The following is a 22,041-nucleotide window of genomic DNA, read 5'->3' as shown; positions in this document are numbered from 1 at the left end:
ATAAATGTAAAACAGGTAAAATTATTAGGGGGGGGGCGCTAGAATAAATCTTGCATGCGGGCGCTGAGGACCCCAGGACCGGCCCTGTATATATATATATATATATATATATATATATATATATTATATTGGAAGTAAATAATATAACTTATACCCAAACGCTTGAGACTGCAGAGTACCTAATATATATAGTTAAAATATTGTATATTCCTTGGCATTGTAGTAAATAGATATATTGAAAATTCGTTCTAACAAATGCAGTGTAAAAACTTGTATATAAAATTTTAATGAACATATTTCGATATTTGTCTGTTTGATATATGTTATATGTTGTGAGGTGGCTGATTCACTGTATAATTGAAATTTTTGTGTAGAAATTGAGACTCATCATTTAATTTAATAAAGTTCTACATTTAACATCACTCACATCAATTTATATACATTTTGTTATAGATTGTAGTGTAACAAACACTAATGATTATGTTTAACTCAATTGTAAATATTAGCATAGGATATAAAAATATTGTGGACTATGGGTACATAATATATGAGTACGTCTGTCGGGTCAGCTGAAAGATGAAAATTTTTACATTTCTCGACTTTTTGATGGTTTCTGAACATTTTGGCATACCTCAGAAAAAATGGATGTGTGTGTGTGTATGTATGTATGGATACAATTTTTCGGTCACGTTTTCGGGCGCACGGATCAACCGATTTGAATGGTTCAAAAAACACTCGATTTCTATTGGTAGGGAGATATGCTAATTAGTTTTTGGCAAAAGCAGGTCTAGCAGTGACGGAGATAAAGAGCAAAGAGTGCAGAAAATAGAAATCGAGTTTTTGAGAGAACGGAGCAGCCGATTTAAATGATCTAAACAACATTCTATTAGTAGGGATGATTGGGAGAAGTGGTTATTAGTTTTTGGCAAAGACAGGCCCAGTCATTTCGAATATAGAGAGCTAAATATGCAAAAAATGGCAGTTTTTGAGAGATCTAAGCGTCCGATTTAAATGATTCAAAGAACTTTCTGCTTGTTTTAACAAAATAAATGGATTTGATTCAAATTCAAAAAATTTTTTTTTCAAATTTTTTTTTCAGAAAAAAAATTTTTATGTCGAAAATAATTCAGATTTTATTTTTAATTCTGACTAAAGTTCTATTATACTTTAAACAAATAATTTCAATTTTGCAATTCAGTTTATATAATTCTTATAAATATTAGACAATGTTACAATATAATCTATTTGAAAACATTCAATTCCTCGAACATTTCGTTACGGTACGGGAAGTTCCAGCAATTTGCCTTAAAGCACGATGCCATACACCCCACTAGTTTAATTTATTGTTTGAAACAAGTTGAACTATTTGTTTAAATTCATTCGAATAAGATTTGATAAATCTTTTTTAACATAATTTTTATACATTGGAAATTATTGGTTATTTTAATGCGAAGGACTTCTCATCTACACTTCAATTTAATCAATAATGGGATATAAATTTACAAAGGGTTCTTTCACTAGCCGTTCGAAGAAAAAAAACAGATTGAGAATGAACGTTACTAAAGCAAAAAAAACTGAGAATAGATGTTTTTTCATCATTTAGAAACAATAATTTAATTTAAAAACGTTATAATTACATAATACCAATAAAAAATATATAATTTGTTTCAGTAACTTTGGCCCTGTTGTGTCATTAAAAAGAGAACGCTAAGTTTCTAAAGAATTATTATGAGATTATCAGTTACGTGTTTATCGTAAATGCATTTTGTTTAATAGTTAAGCCATAAATATTGTGAAACTTGCTGAAATGAAATAATAGTCGATGAGTTTGAAAATTGATGCACAATGATTTAGAAATAAGCCGTTCAAGTTTTGTATTCACATTTGCTTTTTGATTTAGCAATTTGAATATAACAAATAATTAACTTCCCGTAGGGCAAGTTATAGTAATCGCAAAAAAATCGAAAATGAAAATTTTTGCATTTCTCGACGTTTCAAAGGTTTCTGAATATTTTGGCATACCTTAGAAAAAATGGATGTATGTGTGTGTGTGTGTGTGTATGTATGTACGTGTGTGTATGTATGTGCGGATACAAATTTTCGTCGACGATTTCGGGAACACGGATCAACCGATTTGAATAATTCAAAAAACATTCGATTCGTATTGATAAGGAGACGTGCTGATTAGTTTTTGGCGTAGGCAGGTCTAGCCGTTCCGAAGATACGGGGCAAAAAGTGCCGAAAACGGTAACTCAGTTTTTGAGAGAACGGAGTGTTCGATTTGAATAATTCAAAAAACTCTTTACTTGTATTGACAAGATGAAGAATCGATAAAATTTTCATAAAGGTAGGTCTAGCGGTTTTGGAGATATGGAGGAAAAAGTAAAAAAATTAGCCATTTGGCGGTCAAAAATGATCATTAGACATATGCACATCAAATTACCAGATATTTTATAGAGATTTTAACAATAAGTATACATTTTGTTAACATTCCTTTGGGTTCCGTACCAATGCTTATGCGTTAGACAGCGACGCGGCGCTTACGCGCTTTATGTTTTGTCCCTATGCAGTTAAATCAGTACGATTGCTTTGAAAAAAAAGTTCAGATCTTCCACAATATGTCAAAATAAAGAAAAAAAAAATTTTTTTCAAAAAAAAAAATTAAAAAAAATTTTTTTTTTTTTAAATTTTTTTTTTCAAAAAAAGTAATTTTTTGTCCATATATATAGTTTCTCAAAAATCTTATTTTTTCAAAGTACATTTTTTTCAAAAATGTTAATCGTTTTTAAAAAATTAATAATTTTTGGTACGGGAAGTTCCAGCAATTTGCTTTAAGGCACGATGCCTTAATTGCCTTAAGACAGAATTCCACTTACAGCTAGTTTTTTTACAATTATGAAGTGAATAGGTATATAACTAGTGGGGCGCATGGAATCGTGCCTTAAGGCAAATTGCTGGAACTTCTTGTAACAAAAATTATTTTTTTTTTAAAGAATAACATTTTTTTTTAAAAAAATACTCTGAAAAAATTAGATTTTTGAGAAACTATAAATTTTTGACAAAAATTTACTTTTTTTTGAAAAAAAGGACTTTTTGAAGAAAAATTTATTTTGATATATTTTGGAAATTCTGAAAATTTGATATTTGATTGGAAATTTTTTTTAAAGTAATCGTACTGCTTTAACTGCATAGAAACAAAATATAGAAGCGCGTAAGCGCCTCGTTGCCGTCTAACGGATAAACATTGGTACGGAACTCATAGGAATGCAAACAAAATTTATACTTATTGTTAAATTCTCTATAAAATATCTGATTAATTTGATGTGCATGATCATTATTGACCGCCAAATGGCATTTTTTTTACTAGATCTCCGAAACCGCTAGACCAAGTTAATACAAGTAAAATGTTTTTTGAATTATTCAAATCGGACGCTCCGTTCTCTTAAAAACTGAGTTACCGTTTTTGACACTTTTTGCCCCATATCTTCGGAACGGCTAGACCTGCCTTTGCCAAAAACTAATCAGCATGTCTCCTTATCAATACGAATCGAATGTTTTTAGAATTATTGAAAATGCCAAAGCATGCCAAAATGTTCAGAAGGTTTTCAAACGTAAAGATATATAAACATTTTCATTTTCGATTTTTTGCGATTACTACTTTTCCCTACGGGAAGTTAATAATATTTGTATTGATAATCATTTATTAATCGCAATCTTGATCAATAAATAAAATTGAGTAATGATAATATAGAACGTAACTGTAATAAAATCATCGTCAGATATAGAACTCTAATAATTAGGGGAAGTACGGACAAAAGAACACAGTGTTTTCTAATGATATTTATTTATCTAATTATAGTTTTGTTAGTTTTAATCTTTTTCACTCATTTTAGGTTCAATGACCATCATTTACATATTCTTTTAATTAGATAAGGACTAAAATAACATATTTGGAATGGAAAAATGCAACGAATTACAAAAACCATTTTGTTCATATAGTCAGCACGTAACCCATGATACAAATAATATATCGTAACAAACCTTCTTTAGGCTCACGAAGGAAACATAGGGTTTTGCAATAAATGCCGATAGACCTATGGTCTTGTTCAGAAGTAGATAGGGTAGGAGTTAAAAATCAATCACCTTTGAAAGGTTTTTTCATATAGTCTATTGTCCGAAAGCGAACAAAAATGAATAAATTATAAAAACCCCATCAAACACCTGATTACTGCAATGATGTTAATCGAAATCACCGATCGAAAGCAATAAGTTTATTGCTTTTAATTGAAATAATTACAAATAACAATAAATGAGTCCTCAAGAAAATGAGAAAATAATCCTTAAAATAGACTTTTAAAGTCGCAATACAATTTTTAACTGAACAGTACTGTGATAATGATGCTCAACATCTGACATGATTGTGATCATGACTTTCTTTATGTTATACCTAGTCGCAGAAACGTTACTAAAACAAGTCAAGTTTTAAGTCGTAAGTTATTGCAATCGTCCAAAAATCGAAATTGAAAATTTTCGCAAATTTTTAAGGATTTTTTAGAAAGATTTTTTTTATTTTAAATTTTCTTAATTTCCAAAAAATTTTTTTTCAATATCAATAATAATTTGGATTTCAGTTTTAGGTAACGTTCTAAAGCTCACCTATATACTTCAAATAAAAAATTTTTACTCTGTTATTCAGTTTATATAATTCTTATAAATCTTAAACAATGTCCTTCATTTTAAATACGATTGATTAAGTTTTGTTGTTACTTTTCTGTAAATGTATATAAACGTCGTCGCCAAATGTTAAGCTCTTATATTTCGTCTCTAAAATAAGAATAATGAAAATTACAGTATTTAAAATAATCTATTTGAAAATATTTAATATTCCTCGAACATTTCATTATGGTACGGGTATTTCTAGCATTTTGCCTTAAGGCACGATGCCTTACTGCTATATACCACAAATATATTTAGGGAATCCAACTAAATAGTAAGCAGAATTAAATTGATGGTCGTTATCTTTCAATTAACTTGCAGTGCGTTTTGCCATTATAAAATAAAATCATGGCTCGAATTATGCTTACAGATCAATATAAATATGTAAATCATTTTTATTAAGTTTAGAAACAACTATTTATTGGTATTCAAGTAGTGTGTTTATATTGAATAATCAGAATTATTATTAATAAAATTATTAAATTGTAGGTATACTACATACCTATAATAAATTCAAATTGTTTGTACTTTTAAACTTTCCAAGTAATTTGTGAGTGAGACATCCGCACTCGTACACGTTTCGCAAAGTCATGAATATAATTCTCAAATTTATAGATAATTTTGTTTCTTGAAATTGTGGTTTTTCATATTACCACAAAGGCAAAAATGAGTAAAAATAAAGAAAAGAATAAATTGAGCCAAATAGTGTCAAAACCTTATTGTGTTACAAATCCTTATTGTGTTCGAGCATTTCAAAATTTTCTAGTAAATATTAAAACAAGTTATTACACAAAGTATACTTTTCTATACATTTTGTGTAACCACTTCAAATTCCACTGTTGTGTAGTTTTTTTCACATAATTCCTTTTGGAATAGTTATAAAAACAATATTGTGTATAATTTATTATTATAATGGACCGAAAATCTGAATTGAAAATTTTTACATTTCTCGACGTTTTGAAGGTTTCTGAACATTTTAGCCTACTTCAGAAAAAATGGATGTGTGTGTGTATGTATGTATGGATACAAATTTTCGCCCACGTTTTCGGGCGTACGGATCAACCGATTTGAATGGTTTAAAAAACATTCTATTCCTATTGATAAGGAGATGTGCTGATTAGTTTTTGGCAAAGGCAACTCCAGCAGTTACGGAGATAAGGAGCAAAGAGTGCGGAAAATAGAAATCGAGTTTTTGAGAGAACGGAGCATCCGATTTGAATGATCTAAAAAACATTCAATTAGTAATGATTGGGAAAAGGGGTTATTAGTTTTTCGCAAAGGCAGACCCAGCCATTTTGGAGATACAGAGCTAAATGTACAAGAAATGGCAGTTTTTGAGAGAACTAAGCGTCCGATTCAATTGATTCAAAGAACTTTCTGCTTGTCTTAACAAAATAATTGATTTTGAAAAAAAAATTTTTGTTTTTTTTATTTTTTTCTTTTAATTCTAACTATAGTTCTAATATACTTTAAACAAATAATTTCAACTCTGCAATTCAGTTTATATAATTCTTATAAATATTAGACAATGTTACATTATTTATAATAATCTATTTGAAAACATTCAGTATTCCTCGAACATTTCGTTACGGTACGGGAAGTTCCAGCAATTTGCCTTAAGGCACGATGCCACCCACCCCACTAGTTTCAATTTGTATTATTAGTTTTAATTTATAATATTTTATATTTTAAAATTAAGAAATTAAAATTTAAATATTGTCTAGAAATACTGTCGACAAAATAATAATTATACTTTAAGGTAAATTATTGGATCGTTCTATTTTATATGAATAAAATTGTATGACGAAAATACTTAAATGTATTTAATTTTTTCATACTTAAAAAAAATAAATTATGTTTTCTTAAAAAGTTTTCAATGGTTAGGGCGGGACACAAAGGTCCAAAATAACTTTAAGTAATTATACCTATAAATTATACTATCTAAACCCAATGATCTATATCGTACACATAACACGGATCAAACAAATAACTATGGTATTATATACAGTAAAATACTCAGTTAATTCCTAATTATATGAATGTTTTTTTGCTTTATCTAACATTTGTCTTTTGTCTCATTTTACCTCATAGGCGGAGTAAAATGAGACAGTAGAGGTAAACAGATCCAAAATCTTATTTTTAATTTTAAAGGGATTTTACGAGATAATAGCTACAGTACTTTATCAACGCAAAATATAAATTTAATTTAACTTATTTACTATTTCTTATTTTGCTAGCAATTGTTAAGCTTTTATAAGGCTGTAAGAAAAATCTGTTGAATCAAACTTAAACTAGTTGGTATTGGTATTTTGTCTTGAGGCAAGTTACTTGAACTTTCCGATATGTGTAAATAATCGACTTAATCAATAAAATAAAAATTAATTTATGAGTGATTAAAAGTATTTCGAGTGGATTTATAACACATCATTGAAAACGAACAAACACTCTATGGTTATACCAAGTAAATCGTCTAATATTAATTTTAACAAACGTCAAAAATTTGATGAATTTTTAAAATTAAACTACTTGTTGTAAGGCCGCAATATTTTAGTAAATTCTATGAGACCATGATATATATATCGCCAAAAAAAGTTCCATAAAAATCGTCTAATTTTTTTTTTCAACAGTTAATTACAAGAAAACGGGTCGGTAGATTTTCACCTAAAACTAATCAGTATGATTCACAACTAATGTCTTTCGAACAGTTTTTGATTTTTCAAAATCGATTCGGTAGGATGAGCTTAAATGTGGACGAAAAATTTAACACTTTTTTCCAAATTACAAAAAAACGGCTTGACAGATCATCGCACAAAACTGATAATAATAATAATAGTCCTCATTGAGATACATCAAATTTCTGAAATCGGTTCATGCGGTTTTGAGCAAACGTCGATGAAAGTCTAATTTTGACAAATGCCAAAAAACGTTACTAATTTTTGCAAACTTTGAAGGATTTTTAAAATTAAACGACTTGTCGTAGAACTGTAATATTCTAGTATGATCTAGAAGACTATCATATCTAGCATCAAAAAAAAAAAATCATGAAAATTGTCGAAAAAAATTTTCACACTTCATTACAAGAAAACGGCCCGGCCGATCTTTACCAAAAACTAATCAAGTCGATTCCTAACCAATATCTTTCGAACGGTTTTTGAATTTTCAAAATCGACAAAAAAATTTTCACATTTTTGCTATTTAAAAAGAAACGGCTTGGCTGATCGTCGCGTAAAATTGATAAACGCTAGTCCTCATCGAGTTGCATCAAACGGCTTTTAAATTTTTGAAATCGGTCCGGTCGTTTTTGAGAAAACGTTGATTTACGGCAAAAAATCTGTTCACATACACACACACACATATTTTTTCCAAATTTGGTCTCATTCGATTCAGAATGGCTTGAAACGTAGAGAAAACAAAATTAGCGAATTTTTTGATGAAAACATAAACTTCTCCTTCGGGAAGTTAAAAAAATACATCTTGTAACATTTTAAATAAAGTAAACTTAAAAATTAAATTAGGGTCTTGTAAACTAAACAATAGTGGTCACAAGCAAAACACTAACAACTATGGTCGAATCTTACTTAAAAAATGACTCTACTTTCAAACATTGTTGTTAAAAAAATCACTTGTTTTTGAGATATTGGTAGTGGACTTTCCTACCCGCGGACCTTCATGCCCTGATGATTTTTTTTTACTATATTTTAATTTGTCTCCATAAACAAAATTATAAAATATTTTTTATAAAATACAATAAAATGGGCAATCATTACTGACAAATGAGTATAAGTCTTTGAGGATTTACTTCAATATGAGTAAAATAAAATTAAAATAATACTGATCCGATCAGCACAACTGGGAATATATAATTTAACGCAAAGGATGTCCATAGAAATTGAGCAAATCTTCATAGTTCGATCGTAAATTTTACGTAAAATTTTTTTTTGAGTGTAATCCTGAAATACGTGCCAAATAATTTTATGTATAATACTTGTAAAAAAAATTCAGGCGATTCTAAAATGTGACATGTTATTTTTCTCAAAAATCTGTACGATTTGTAAAAGAATAACCCATATGCAAAGCAAACTTATAAATGGATGCTGATAAACCTCTACAACGCATCCACTAAGCGAAACTGTTGCACTATTTATTTTAATTGAAAAATTAAAACTAGCTGTAAGTGGAATTCTGTCTTAAGGCAATTAAGGCATCGTTCCTTAAGGCAAATTGCTGGAACTTCCCGTACCAAAAATTATTATTTTTTTAACATTTTTGAAAAAATTTTACTTCGAAAAAATAAGATTTTTGAGAAACTATAAATTGGACAAAAAATTACTTTTTTTTGAAAAAAAATTTTTTTTAAAAAAAAAAAAAATTTAATTTTTTTTTTTGAAAAAAAAAATTTTTTTCTTTATTTTGACATATTGTGGAAGATCTGAACTTTCTTTTCAAAGCAATCGTACTGCTTTAACTGCATAAAGACGAAATATCAAACCGCGTAAGCGCCGCGTCGACGTCTAACGCGTAAACATTGGTACGGAACCCATAGGAATGTAAACCAAAATTATACTTATTGTTAAAATCTCTATAAAATATCTGATAATTTGATGTGCATATGTCTAATGATCATTTTTGACCGCCAAATGGCTCATTTTTTTACTTTTTCCTCCATATCTCCGAAACCGCTACACCTACCTTCATGAAAATTTTATCGATTCTTCATCTTGTCAATACAAGTAAAATGTTTTTTGAATTATTCAAATCGGACGCTTCGTTCTCTTAAAAACTGAGTTACCGTTTTCGGCACTTTTTGCCCCGTATCTTTGGAACGGCTAGACCTGCCTTCGCCAAAAACTAATCAGCACGTCTCCTTATCAATACGAATCGAATGTTTTTTGAATTATTCAAATCGGTTGATTCGTGTTCCCGAAATCGTCGACGAAAATTTGTATCCGCACATACATACACACACATACATACATACATACACACACACATACACACACACACACACACACACACACACATACATCCATTTTTTCTAAGGTATGCCAAAATGTTCAGAAACCTCTGAAACGTAAAGATATATAAAAATTTTCATTTTTGATTTTTTTGCGATTACTATAACTTGCCCTACGGGAAGTTAATTAGAAAAATGTTGTGCAATACGATTGATTCAGGTATCTACTATAGTTAATTTTGAAATATGTATTTGCCAACAATTACTAATCATAGTAATTTGTATACTAATATCAGATACAATCGTTAATCATACGCAAGATATTTTATCAAGTCTTGAAAATGATCTTTAATTTCAATAACGGCCCATAAGAACTTCCAGTGAATGAGTTGGAATTGCATTCTCTAATTTTCTTTAAATAACACGCCTATATTGTTATGACGCCTGAGGCGTTAATAGCACGCATGCCGCTAACGATGGCACATTGATTCCAATTTTCGGCATTTGCTAGAACACCTGAGTTAAAATGAAATATCATAAAGATATTGAGGAAATGATAAGCGACGAGAATGGAAGGAATAGGTGCTTTGTAATTTAGTATCCTTCGCATAAAAAGATATCTTATCGTATAATCTACAATCATTAGCTTCAAGTGGATAGTGTAATAAAATTTAGTATACTTTAATACCCGAAATTTCCTTTTTGGATCATAGATTAAACTCTGAAACCCATTATAAATGACATATTATGTGAAAAATGGTACAATAAATAGAAACCTAATTGCCAATTACGCCTCTGTTTATATATATATATATATATATATATATATATGCAGGGCCGGTCCTGCTTTGCATGCAATGCATGCAAAAAATGCGGGCGCAAGCCTTAGGGGGCGCCAAAACGAGTTTCGGAAAATTAAATTTATAATATAATATTTATATTTTTTTATATAAAATCTAGAATTATTTATTTAAAATCTAGAATACTTAATAAATTTTAATAAATAATTTAACTTAACTAGGGATACGGAGACACCAGAAAAAGCATATTTATTTTGCAATGTGATATCAGCAAAAACAATTAACCAATTAATAATTCTACAAATTAGTCAATAACAGCTCTGTTTATTGCTTAATCTACTTATCAAATTTTTTCTTTGTTTGAATCAAATATAATAAGTTTTTTTTTCAATATTGTTCAAGAAATGTGTAATTTCATTGCATTTTTTACTGATTTTTGGATAATACTTCTAAAATACGTTAAACATTTAACTTTAAAACAACAAGCTGATACTCTGAATATGACGGCTCTTACGATATCAATAAAGAGAAGTTTACGACGCAATTTTGGATATTGTAAATGATGAAAAAGTAAATTAAATTAAAATTAAAGAAATCCAACATGAAATACGAGTGTTATGTTTGAAAATTAAATGCTAGTTTTTTTTAAATATTTTGCACATATGTTAAATGTTAAAGATAATTGAAAATTTCAAAATACTTGATTATAATCAACCCCCGAATCGCCTCGATTTTCTAAATAAATTTAAAATCAATATATTTTATACGCTTTTAGATTATATCTAATTTTTTGTGCACTAAATCCAGAATAATTAAAAATTAATTTATTTATTTCACTTAATATTTTTGTTAAATTAAAGTTATAGAATTTAAGAAATGCATTTCAGAAATAGTATTTATTATTTTGATATCAAGATCTTTATATCAAAATAATAAATACTATTTCTGAAATGCATTTCTTAAATTCTATAACTTTAATCTAACAAAAATATTAATTCTTTTGCTATAGTAGTCGAACTTACATCCTTAACCAATTTACTACATATTGAATATTACTAAAATGTGATATTATGACAGGGATTGTTTTATTTATTGATATCGATAATAATAAATAAATTTAAAATCAATATATTTTATACCCTTCTATATTATATCTATTTTTTGTGTACTAAATCCAGAATAATTAAAAATTAATTTATAAAAAATATGTTAATATTTATATAATTTTAAAGGATAAACTGTTAAAACGCTGAAAATTAATAAGAGGAGGGGGGGGGGCGCTAGAAAAAAAGTTGCATGCGGGCGCTAAGGACCCCAGGACCGGCCCTGTATATATATATATATATATATATAGATGATAGTTTTGTCGACGTTGATACACATTTGAAAAAAAGATTAAAATATTTTTTTTATTCTAATAAACGTTTCGACACTTAATGTGTGTCATCATTCAGTAATTAATCTGAGAAAAACACAAAAAATAATATAAAATTTATTAAGCACTAAACTTGTGCAAAAGAACATCATAACTAATAATAATTAATAAAAAAAAAAAGAAATTAAAGGAGCATAAGTTACCTTCCCAATATTGCGTGTTGTTCCCTCACTGTGCATAGTAACTAATTTTTTTTGACTATAAGTACCTTGGTCTTTTAGATCATACTAAAATATTACGGCTAAGTCGTTTTATTTTAAAAATTAGTAAAAGTTTGCAGAAATTAGTCACATTGTTTAGGCGTTTGTCAAAATTAGACCTTTCATCGAAGTTTTCTAAAAGCGGCTAGACAGATTTCGAAAATTTAAAAGCCATTCGATGTATCTCGATGAGGACTTTTGTTTCTCAGCTGTGTGACGATCGGTCGTGCCGTTTCTTAGTAATTAATAAAAAGTAAAAAATGTATACGTTTTAATCAAAGATTTTATGGCTCTATGCAAGTAATTTAAATGTGAAATTCGCAGAAAATTCCTAACTATATAAATGTGTTCCTTACTGTTTTTGACTAAAATTTGTCCTTTTTACACCAAATCAATTTTGTGTTACTACGCCTCATATGAATGTCATATGAATACTTTGCAAGTGCCAATCTAATTTGAAACTCATTATATTTAAATGAATTGGCACATTTGAAGTTCCGAGATTTGTATGTTTTATTACGCTGCATATGCATTAATTCAGTTTGTTTCAGGTTTGACTTATGAAGTCAAATCCGATAATTTATTTTTATATGATATTATTATGTGGCATGCCCAGCGAATTGACTGAGATTGAAAAAAATAAGAGAGTGGAAAATTATACAGCTTTGCCATAAATTTGTATCGTACCTAGTTTTATATCAAAAACTGTTAAATCTTCAGACTTTCAGAAACAATCTCTCTATTTCTTTGCAAAAATAGTTCTTTATGCAAACCATTTATAAACTATGCACTATTCTTGCGCATCGGGAAATATTTGTACAACGGGAAATGGGAAAAGTGGACAACTCTTGATAAAAATGAACTATTTTTTTTTCTAATTAAAACTCATGCATTATTATAAGGCCAGGACAAAATGAATTAAAGTTCAATAAAATAACTCTCACGCACTTGAAACGTGATGAAAAGTTATTCAATTATTAAAATGGCTCATATGAAATAGAAATTTGTGGAAGGAAGGTGAAATTTCAAATGTATATGTAAATATATATATATATATATATAATTTAAAAAAAATACACATATATGCGTATATAAGATTTAGATTTTTTTGTTCGACGTTGTGACATATATTAATAATAAAAACAGTAAGAAACACATTTCTATAGTTAGAAATTTAGTGTAAATTTCACTTTTTTTGACTAAAATTTGTCCTCTTTACAATACAGGATAGGTAAAAAAACAGCCAGGAAACAAACAGATTCAATGTTTTTATTTTAAATTTATAAGGATTTTACGAACTAATAGCTACATCATTCAACCAGTGCAGAACATAAGTTTTATGGGCACATCTTTTACAAAGATAACACTGTACATAACCTTGATTATGTGTTTTGTCAGAAATATTTATTAGCAGATTTGGAATAACTATTATTTTAATTCATTATTTGTAAAATAGATTTTTTTTAACTTTTACATTTTTCTCATTTATTTTTTATCATTTACGTCTTTGACCGAATAAAGGTTCAGTTGGTATATTTTACTCCGCCCACTTGTTCTAAGCTTTTATGAAGGTTATATAAAAACACTGTTGAATTCAGCTTACAAATAACTATAGATCTTATAAAACAATTCAGTAACATATAGTTAAAAAGTTTATTTAGGTCTAGTAAACTAAAAATGGTGCTCAGAATAAAAAAAAATTGTTATAGATTTTCAAACATAGCCACTTATTCTGATTTTACTTCTTTTTGAGAAATAAATAGTGGACATTCTTACCCTCGGACCTTGAAGCCCCGCTCTACCCTGTTATTGATGTTCTGCCCGAAGGCAAGTCTGTGGTAAGTGAACACCATTAGGGAATGTAATACTAATAAAAAAATTCAATACCTACCGATAATGTCGGTATTAACATTATTTTGAAAAAAAAAAATAAAATTTAAAGTAACTTGTTCCAATAGTAAACATAAACAAACAAACAAACAAACAAATATAAATAAAAAATAAAAATCTATCGAGCCTAGGATCATAATTTTACATTAATAAGAATACGTGATCATCGTGACTGAGATATCAATATGTACTACTCAGTATAGACTTTTATATACTTTTCTTCAAATACAAACGTATGTGATACCGATACATTATCAAGAACTAGCTGTAAGTGGAGTTCTGTCTTAAGGCAATTAGGGCATCGTGCCTTAAGGAAAATTGCTTGAACTTCCCGTACCACATATTATTATTTTTTTTAAAAACGATTATCGTTTGTGAAAAAAATTTATTTAAAAAAATTAGATTTTTGAGAAACTATAAATTTGACAAAATATTACTTTTTTTTAAATAATTTTTTTTTTTTTTGAAAACATAAAATTTTGGAAGTTCTGAACTTTTTCTCAAAGCAATCGTACTGCTTGAACTGCAGAGACACGAAATATCGAAGCCCGTAAGCGCCGCGCCGCCGTCTAACGGATAAGCATTGGTACGGAACCCATAGAAATGTAAAAAAAATATACTTATTGCTAAAATCTCTATAAAATATCTGATAATTTGATGTGCATATATCTAATGATCATTTTTGAACGCCAAATGGAGTTTTTTTTTTACTTTTTTTTATTAGATCTCCGAAACGGCCTTCATGAAAACTTCAATTGTTTATCTTGTCAATACAAATAAAATGTTTCTTGAATTATTAAAATCGGATACTCCGTTCTCTTAAAAACTGAGTTACCATTTTTGGAACTTTTTGCCCCGTATTTTTGGAACGGCTAGGCCTGCCTTCGTCAAAAGCTAATCAGCATGTCTCCTTATCAATACGAATCGAATGTTTTTTGAATTATTCAAATCGGTTGATCGATGTTCCCGAAATCGTCGACGAAAATTTGTATCCGCACACACATACACACACGCACACACATACACATACACATACACACACAAACATTCATTTTTTCTAAGGTATGCCATAATATTCAGAAACCTTTGAAACGTAAAGATATATAAAAAAATTTATTTTCGATTTTTTATTTTTTTCGCCCTACGGGAAGTTAATAATAACATATTATAATTCTTGAGTATTTTTATTTAAAACAATATAATGGATTTATACTACTTTCAAAATAATATTTTACAATTGTTCGTTTTTTTCTATTATTCAAGATTAAATTACCTGTTTCTTACTAACAAAAGTATTTAGTGATTATTATGATTAATATGTATAAAGTTAGGACAAAAATAAAGATTACCCAGTGCCCAATGGTAAGCTTTAATCAACTATTTTTAAGAATTTACGGTACAGCATATTTTATACGCAATGTTACTTAAAAAAATGTTACATTTTTATATAAGAAGAAATAAACATTATTATTTATTAGTCTGATTTCATTTATCTTAATACGATATTCCTTTAAAAAGAAATAATTATTAATTTTAATGACAAATCAAGATAATATTTTGACACTTGTTTATACAAGAAATCGACTTAAGATGACATTTATTTTCAGGGATTATGAGATTTAAAATTTATATGGTTCCGAAAAACTCAGACTCAAGAAACATTAGTGTAAATTGAAGTGATTGCAAAAAAATTAAAATTGAAAATCTTTGAATTCTGATATTTTGGCATACCTTAGGAAAAATTGATGTATGTGTGTGTATGTTTGTATGCATACGCGGATACAACTGTTCGTTGACGATTCGCACGGATCAACCAATTTTAATTGGCGGTCAAAAACGATTAGACATTTGCACATCGAGATTTTAATAATATGTACAAATTTTGTTTAGATTTCTATGGGCTCCGTATCAAGATTTACAATATTTATGCGCTTTTGTTTCCAAAACATCGCTTGCATTGAAAAAAAAAATCAAAATTTTCAACAAAAATGAAAAAATATAAAAAAAATTAATTATTCAAAAAAGACCACTTTTTTTAAATTCCAAAAAATTAAAAATCCATTTTTTTCTAAATTTTGAAAAAAAAAGCTTTTATATATTTTAAATTATGTTACGGAAAGTTCCAACAATTAGCCTTAAAACACGATGCCATCCACCACTAGTTACATGATAACAGCTTTTTAAATTTCTGCTTACATGATAAAACTTTCTGTAACTGGTCTTTCAATTCCTTGTCCCAATGTTGTCCATTAGCTGTATACCTTTTCTTTCTTTTCCTTTCAACCCTTTTATTTTTTCTTATTGTTAGTAGTACCGCGTATAGTATTCTGCACTAGATTAATTTTAAGCCTTTCTCAAAGTAAAATAAGCAAAAAAGTAGTTAAACTACAAATTTAAATGAATTCAAACAAAAGACAAACTAGTGGGGCGCATGGCATCGTTCTTTAAGGCAAATTGCTGGAACTTTCCATACCAAAAATTATTTTGTTTTAAAAAGATTAATATTAGAAAAAAAATTACTTTGAAAAAATTGGATTTTTGAGAAACTATAAATTTTTACAAAAAAAACTTTCTTTATTTTGAAATATTTTGGAAATTCTTTCTTATTTGGAATTTTGGAAGATATAAACATTTTCATTTTCTATTTTTTTACGATTACTATAACTTACCCTACGGGAAGTTAAAAAGAAGAAAAAAAACTAGCGGAACGTTCCTCTACTACTATAAAATGATGTGTAACGTCACTTCGAATGAAATATTGATTATAAAAATTATCATAAAAAATCACAATCAAAAATGATCAAATAAAAGCCGGTAAATTATTGATAATTAATTTATCTAATGCTAACTATATTTATTTCACATAATCTAAGCAGCGAGCGTTATTAATTATGTACATCTGATACGCCCAAAAATAGAAGAGAGAAATTACAGTCAATTAGGTAAATTGTACCTACAGGCGCAGGTGGTGAGAAATTTGATAGAAAAACTAGTAATAAAACTAGCTGTAAGTGGAATTCTGTCTTGAGGCAATTATGGCATCGTGCCTTAAGGCAAATTGCTGGTACTTCCCGTACCGTAACGAAATGTTCGAGGATTACTGAATGTTTTCAAATAGATTATTATAAATATTGTAACATTGTCTAATATTTATAAATATTATATAAACTGAATTGCAGAGTTGAAATTATTTGTAAAGTATATTAGAACTATAGTCAGAATTAAAAATAAATATTTTCGATATACAAAAAACTAAAAAAAAAAAAAAAAAAAAAAAAAAAAGATGGAAATTTTTTTTTCCAAAATCGATTATTTTGTTAAGACAAGCAGAAAGTTCTTTGAATCATTTAAATCGGACGCTTAGTTCTCTCAAAAACTGCCATTTTTTACATATTTAGCTCCGTATCTTCAAAATGGCTGGGCCTGCCTTTGCCAAAAACTAATAAACACTTCTCCCAATCATTACTAATTGAATGTTTTTTAGATCATTCAAATCGGATGCTCCGTTCTCTCAAAAATACGATTTCGATTTTCTGCACTCTTGGCTCCGTATCTCCGAAACGGCTGGACCTGCCTTTGCCAAAAACTAATCAGCTCTTTTCCCTATCAATAGGAATCGAATGTTTTTTGAACCATTCAAATCGGTTGATCCGTGCGCCCTAAAACGTGACTGGAAATTTGTATCCACACATGCATACACACACACACACACACACACACACACATCCATTTTTTCTGAGGTATGCCAAAACGTTCAGAAACCTTCAAAACGTCGAGAAATGTAAAAATTTTGAATTCCGATTTTCGGCCCATTACAATAACTTACCCTACGGGAAGTTAATAAAATCAAAATTCAACTGTTATCATTTTAAATTTGTCGTTTGATGTTTTATTGTTTCATTATTGTGGTATTTATAGCCACATTTTTTAAATTAAATTCACTGATCATTATAGTAATAAATCTTAAGAGCAGTAAATAACGCATTAGTATGTAAAGTACAACAATATATATACGTTTTTAATAAAAATATTTATAGGAAAACTAGGGGCAATTTGTACCATGAAATAACTATTGGATCTTAAACGATATTAAAATATTTTTTTTATTTCGACTGGACATTGTTCCGCAGGGCGACGCAATATACAGAACTGTGCAGGTCCGTCATTCTTTGTAATTTTGATTTGCATCATTATTATTGACTAATTTTAAATTTTACATTTCTAAATTTGTTCCAGATTTATCAATATTTGATAACGTGTAACAATTTCTGTATAGTAATATTTTTTTTAAATAGTTCTCTTGATTAATGTAAAAAAATCTCACCTGACGTTGAAGCAAAATCTTAGGGTTAGTTGTAACATGCAAGAATTATATACAGATCCCAAAGAAGAAGATTGGTGGAAATGTATAATTAGCAAGATGTTGTGATTTAAATTGTGTTACAGGAGACACTATATCTTTCATTTGTATTATGATGATAATTTGGTATTTGATTTCTTTAAATATCATATATAAGTTTTATAACAAAACATTTTTTGCAATAATTAATAAATTATGTCAAAATAAAAATTAATTTATGAGTTCAGTACCGAAGATAATCTTAGAACAAAATCGATTTTTGATTACTTTGATGTAAGCGTTTCGTAATCATATTGTTATTAATTATTTTTCAAGTAAAAGTTTAAAGTAAATAACTAGAAAGAGTTTGGTTAATTAACTTCCCGAAGGAGAAGTTTATGTTTTCATCAAAAAATCCGATTCGCTAATTTTATGTTTTCTCGACGTTTCAAGCCATTCTGAATCGAATGAGACCAAATTTAGAAAAAGTATGTGTGTGTATGTGTGTGTGTGTTTGTGTGTATGTGAACTGTTTTTTTGCCGTAAATCGACGTTTTCTCAAAAACGGCTGGACCGATTTCAAAAAATTAAAAGCCATTCGATGTATCGCGATCAGCTAAGCCGTTTTTCGTAGATAGCAGAGAATATTGTATTTTATAATATTTATTTAACAGAATTTTAAATTTAGAATGAGTTTGTCAAGTTACGTATAATTTCAGCAGTTCAAAATCACATTATTATTGTTTAAATTTCATCAATTTTTAATCGTTTATGAATAATTGAAAAAAAAAATTTTTTTGTTTTTTACTTTACGTAAATAAAATTATTAAGCAAGTTTTAAAACACATATAAATGAATATTTTTTGTTTAAAATTCCAATCGTAGTTTACGTTGATTTATCATAAAATTTTATATTACAGGAGACGTTATATATTTTATTTTTATTAATTATAATTGGCGTTGATTTATGAGAAGAATTACTTAGAAACAAGTAAATTTTCTTAAAAATGAGCATTGAATAAATTATCGGAAGTATTATTATTTTTGTCGTTACTACTTGGAATAGTAAATATTACATCTAGCCTCAAACAATAGTTATGAAATTATTTTTACTTCATTTGGCAGAGAATTGGTTCAAGCATCAATCTATATTTATTTTTTAGAAATATAATCACTGGATTTTATGGTTATTTAAAAAACTGTTGGATCAAGCCCCTATGGCTCTCTTAACATTCATAATAAAATTTTGCTTTGCACTGCTACGAGAGTTGGACTAAATGAAGCGTATAAAGTAATTTTATTTGTTATCTAATTGTTTTTATAAAAAAATATGTTTTATAAATATAAAAGTATTAATTCTTTCACACAAAAACACAATTTCTGTTATATTTACTATTTTCTGTTGACCATAAAGCTGCCCGTCGGATCTTCGCACTTCTGACTAGTTAGAATTCATTTACAATTATTTAGTTACAATTCAAAGTTTATTAATTGCATAATAACAAATATTTGCTGAAAATAAAACTCAAGTTCGACATTTTGATATATTTTGAGATTTTCATATGTACCTAATTCAAAATATCTCATATAGCAGTAAAAAACGAAATTCCAAGTATAAAAAATCTTGCGCATTGCGCAACATATGCCCTAAGTGAGTAATTTTTTTTTAGTAAATTATATTAATTCATTAAGTCAAGTGATGACATATATTACATGTGTCATGCAATAGAAATTCAGAGCAACTGTAAATTTAGAGCAATGGCAAATTCAAGAATTACGTGAGAAAAGAGAAAATAATAAAAAATAAATCATTAGTTCTACTCGAATAATTGAACAACATTAGTTTTATTTTTCTTCAAACAAATTATATATTTTTCATATTATTAACAATATTGAGTTTTTTTTAAGCAATATATACGCCACAAAATATTCCGTAAAGCATTTTAGATATTGAATTATACTAATAGTAATTGTAACCATAATAATAAAAACACTTAATCTAACTTAATCTTAGTAATATAGCTATTTAATAAACATAGAAACAGTATTCGTAACCAGAATAGTGAAAACTTATTCTAATAATATAGTTCGTTAATAAAAGTATTTACTCCGAAATTCAGTTGGCCATCACTATGATACATAAAAAATACTAATTGATTTTCACAACGTAGTTTTAACCTAAAATTTAAAAAATGAAAAGACACATTTAATTACAAATTATTATTTATTTTATATAAATCCATTATATTGTTTTAAATAAAAATACTCAAGGATTATAATATGTTATTATAGTAATCGCAAAAAAATCGAAAATGAAAATTTTTGCATTTCTCGACGTTTCAAAGATTTCTGAATATTTTGGCATACCTTAGAAAAAATGGATGTATGTGTGTGTGTGTGTGTGTGTGCGTGTGTGTATGTATGTGCGGATACAAATTTTCGTCGACGATTTCGGGAACACCGATCAACCGATTTGAATAATTCAAAAAACATTCGATTCGTATTGATAAGGAGACGTGCTGATTAGTTTTTGGCGAAGTCAGGTCTAGCCGTTCCGAAGATACGGGGCAAAAAGTGCCGAAAACGGTAACTCAGTTTTTAAGAGAACGGAGCGTCCGATTTTAATAATTCAAAAAACATTTTACTTGTATTGACAAGATGAAGAATTGGTCAAATTTTCATGAAGGCAGGTCTAGCGGTTTCGGAGATCTAATAAAAAGAGTAAAAAAATGCCATTTGGCGGTCAAAAATGATCATTAGACATATGCATCAGATATTTTATAGAGATTCTAACAATAAGTATAAATTTTGTTTACATTCCTATGGGTTCCGTACCAATGTTTACGCGTTAGACGTCGACGCGGCGCTTACGCGGTTTGATATTTCGTCTTTATGCAGTTAAAGCAGTACGATTGCTTTGAAAAAAAGTTTAGATCTTTCAAAATATGTCAAAATAAAGAAAACATTTGTTTTTCAAAAAAAAAAAAAAAATTTTAAAAAAAAAATTTTTCAAAAAAAAGTAATTTTTTGTCTAATTGTTTGTCAAAAATCTTATTTTTTCGAAGTAAATTATTTTCAAAAATGTTAATCGTTTTTAAAAAAATAATAATTTTTGGTACGGGAAGTTCCAGCAATTTGCCTTAAGGCACGATGCCTTAAATGCCTTAAGACAGAATTCCACTTACAGCTAGTTATATCATCATTTGAACGTAAATACTGTTCTTTATTTTATTTATATATATGATGTTCCTAGTTTTCATTTAAGATATTATATTATCTAGCAGTTGCAACATATATTGAAATTAAAAAATATATTAAAAAAAAGAAATTAAATATTTATAGAAATGTAAACAGCTGAAGCCCTGAATTTGTTAATCTTTCAGTAGATAATACATAATAGGGATTAGTTATAGTATAGATGCTTTTATTGGCTTCTCTTAGAACATTTAGCAACTTACAACTTTTTTTTACTTTTATGACTTTATACGCTTTATACATTTTTTTACAAGGATAACACTGTATATAACCATGATGTGGTATTTTGTGAAACATAGTTTATCATCAAAGTTGAAATAACCATTATTAACTTCTCGTAGGGTAAGTTATTGTAATGGGCCGAAAATCTGAATTGAAAATTTTTACATTTCTCGACGTTTTGAAGGTTTCTGAACATTTTGGCATACTTCAGAAAAAATGGATTGTGTGTG

This window comes from Ctenocephalides felis, unplaced genomic scaffold, assembly GCF_003426905.1.
Source record: "Ctenocephalides felis isolate EL2017-DRISC unplaced genomic scaffold, ASM342690v1 CF-g0.4_SCAFFOLD_01170, whole genome shotgun sequence".
Taxonomy (NCBI): Eukaryota; Metazoa; Arthropoda; class Insecta; order Siphonaptera; family Pulicidae; genus Ctenocephalides; species Ctenocephalides felis.
The sequence above is the reverse complement of the archived record's forward strand: the minus strand, read 5'-3'. Positions refer to the sequence as shown.